Raw genomic sequence first — 3,768 nt, forward strand, 5'->3', positions numbered from 1 at the left:
AAACTTAGAGCTCATGCCAATTTTTCAGCAGTTTTGACAAAAAGTATACTGATATATCTATCTTGCTTGAGTATCATTTTATAATTCTTTTGCCTGCTGACATGTGATATGTAAGTCCTTAGTGATTCAATCTGTTTTAACAACTACTATGTCATCTTGAAATAAATGGAAGAATTTTACCATTATTTTATTTTTGTCTGGAGGTAAATATTCTCATCTCATCACCTAAGAAATCATATAGAAGCAGGTAGAGAGATGTATGTTGAGTAATGCTCGAAGTATTTGTATGTTTCAGTGTATATCCACAGTGTGTTAACTGTGATTTCTTTTTTTTATTTTATTTTTTTTAGTATTTTTTTTTCTATATTCTTTGTTTACATTCCAAATGATTTCCCCTTTCCCTAATCCCCCCTCCCCATATGTCCCATAAACCTTCTTCTCTCCATCCCTTCTCCAATCACCTCCCTCCTTTTTCTCTGTCCTTATATTCCCTTCCCATGCTAGATCAATCCTTTCCAGGATCAGGACCCTCTCCATACTTCCTCATGGGAGTCATTTGTTATGCAATTTGTGCCTTGGGTATTCAGGGCTTCTGGGCTAATTAATATCCACTTATCAGAGATTGCATTCCATGTGTATTCTTTTGTGATTGGGTTACCTCACTTAGGATGATATTTTCCAGATCAAACCATTTGCCTAAAAATTTTGTGAATTCATTGTTTCTAATTGCTGAGTAGTATTCCATTGTGTAAATATACCACATTTTCTGTATCCATTCCTCCTTTGAGGGGCATCTGGGTACTTTCCAGCTTCTGGCTATTATAAATAAGGTTGCTATGAACATAATGGAGCATGTGTTTTTATTGCATGCTGGGGAATCCTTTGGGTATATGCCCAGGAGAGGTATAGCAGGGTCCTCTGGAAGTCTCATGTCCAGTTTTCTGAGGAACCTCCAGACTGATTTCCACAGTGGTTGTACCATCTTACAGCCCCACCAGCAGTGGAGGAGTGTTCCTCTTTCTCTGCATCCTCGCCAACACCTGCTGTCTCCTGAGTTTTTGACCTTAGCCTTAACTGTGATTTCTATGTTTAATATAGTATGTCAGTAACCTCAGCTGGAAATTGGTCTTTGACTATCTAAAATTTGACATGATATCATTAAAAGAAATGTACCTGGGTTCTTTCCAGCATCTGGCAATTATAAATAGGGCTGCTATGAACATAATAGAGCATGTATCCTTATTACATGGTGGGGAATCCTCTGGGTATATGCCCAGGAGTGGTATAGCAGGATCTTCTGGAAGTGAGGTGCCCAGTTTTCGGAGGAACCACCAGACTGATTTCCAGAGTGGTTGTACCAATTTGCAACCCCACCAGCAGTGGAGGAGTGTTCCTCTTTCTCCACATCCTTGCCAACACCTGCTGTCTCCTGAATTTTTAATTTTAGCCATTCTGACTGGTGTGAGGTGAAATCTCAGGGTTGTTTTGATTTGCATTTCCTTAATGACTAATCCCTCAACAGAAGAGTGGATGCAAAAAATGTGGTATATCTACAAAATGGAGTACTATTCAGCCATTAGAAACAATGAATTCATGAAATTCTTCGGCAAATGGATGGAGCTAGAGAACATCATACTAAGTGAGGTAACCCAGACTCGAAAGGTGAATCATGGTATGCACTCACTAATAAGTGGATATTAACCTAGAAAACTGGAATACCCAAAACATAATCCACACATCAAATGAGGTACAAGAAGAACGGAGGAGTGGCCCCTTGTTCTGAAAAGACTCAGTGAAGCAGTATAGAGCAAAATCAGAACAGGGAAGTGGGAAGGGTTGGGTGGGAAAACAGGGGGAGGGAAGGGGACTGATGGGACTTTCAGGGAGTGGGGGTCCAGAAAAGGGGAAACCATTTGAAATGTAAATAAATATATCAATAAATTAAAAAAAGAAAAAAAAGAAATGTACATATAGCAATTTTATTGAAAATGAGTCATACTTATTTCCTGAGAAAAGATTGGAAAATATCGCATTTTGCTTACCTTTATTTCTCAGTACATGTTGGTGGGATTTCTTCCAAATTTACTGCACATACCTTCGATTTTACTTTATTTTATTTTATTTTATTTTATTTTATTTTATTTTATTTTATTTTATTTTATTTTATTTTATTTTATTTTTTCTGACACAATCCCACCTTAAGCAGATGCGTTACATCTAAATTATTGAAGCAACTACAGGTTCATATGGACAACACTTCTCTGCAATTTGCTCTCCACAACAGCAGACAGCAAGTTATTTAGAAATGTGTTTATTTCTTTTGTTGAACATTTTCTTGGGTGCTCCAATACTTTCTACTTCTCTGAGAACAGAACTAGAAATGTTCTAAACTGGAAAGTCTTTCTTAACCTAGCTTCTCAGGAATCCTTCAACCTTATATATTTCCAGGCTGAACATGGACTCAAACTGCCTGTTCTTCACATGCTCTAATCCCACTGTCACTAGACACTAGTAGTTCTCATGACCTTACATCCTAATTACCTAATCTCAGGTTTCCATCATGAACTCACAAAACAGTATTTTCTAGTTTCTCCAAATGTTATAGGGTTGGTATGCCTTGATGAAATGATCACTACCTTGTTAGTATTGCCAAACACTGTAGGGGTGGGGCAAAAATGAACAGACAGACTGATTTCAAAATGGGGCTGGTGGTGTTACATACAGCCACAGGCACTTTTCATGTTTCTATTTCATTCATTTCCAGAAAAGGAGAAAATGAGCTGTATCAAAAGAAATAATCATAGTATCACATCTGAATTCATCCTCCTGGGTCTCCCCATTCGAGTAGAGGACAAATGCATATACACTCTTCGAGTAGAGGACAAATGCATATGCCCTCTTCCTGACCATGTACTGACAACTGTGCTGGGGAACCTGCTCATCATCCTGCTCATCAGGCTGGACTCTCACCTCCACACCCCCATGTACTTCTTCCTCAGCCACTTGGCCTTCACAGACATCTCTTTCTCATCAGTCACAGCTCCAAAAATGCTCATGAATATGTTGACTCACAGTTAAACCATATCATATACTGGATGCATTTCCCAGGTGTATTTTTTCCTATTTTTTGCAGATCTTGACAGCTCTCTTCTGACTTCCATGGCATATGACAGGTATGTGGCCATCTGCCACCCTCTGCACAATACCATCATCATGAGTCAGACTCTCTGTGTCCTATTGTTAATTGTGTCCTGGGTCTTGTCCTTTGCCAGTGCCAGTTTACATATCCTTCTTCTTGCACATCTCTCTTTTTGTGGGGGAAACACTCTGTCCCACTTCTTCTGTGACCTCTCTGCTCTGCTTAAGCTGTCTAGCTCAGACACCAGCATCAATGAACTGGTTATCTTCACTGTAGGAGTGGTAATTATAGCTGTGCCACTGATATGTATTCTGGTTTCTTATGGCTACATTGGAACCACCATCCTAAGAACTCCCTCCACCAAGGGATTCTACAAAGCCTTGCCCACATGTGGCTCTCACCTCTCTGTGGTTTCCCTGTACTATGGAGCCATTATTGGACTATATTCTTTTCCTTCACCTAATAACAGTAATAACAAGGATGTAATTGTGGCTGTGATGTACACAGTGGTCACTCCCATGCTGAATCCCTTTATCTACAGTCTAAGAAATCAGCATATAAAAGGAGCACTGAGAAATATGCTCGACGGGAGGGCTCGACAGGGTGGTCTTTCTTATCGACTGACATAA

General features: G+C 39.4%; 1 pseudogene; it reads left to right on the forward strand.

Annotated features, from left to right (window-relative positions):
- The first annotated feature begins 2,775 nt into the window (after positions 1-2,775).
- Positions 2,776-3,768, forward strand: LOC127684050 (olfactory receptor 50-like; annotated as a pseudogene).

Source organism: Apodemus sylvaticus, chromosome 5 (genome assembly GCF_947179515.1).
Source record: "Apodemus sylvaticus chromosome 5, mApoSyl1.1, whole genome shotgun sequence".
In the NCBI taxonomy this organism is placed as follows: Eukaryota; Metazoa; Chordata; class Mammalia; order Rodentia; family Muridae; genus Apodemus; species Apodemus sylvaticus.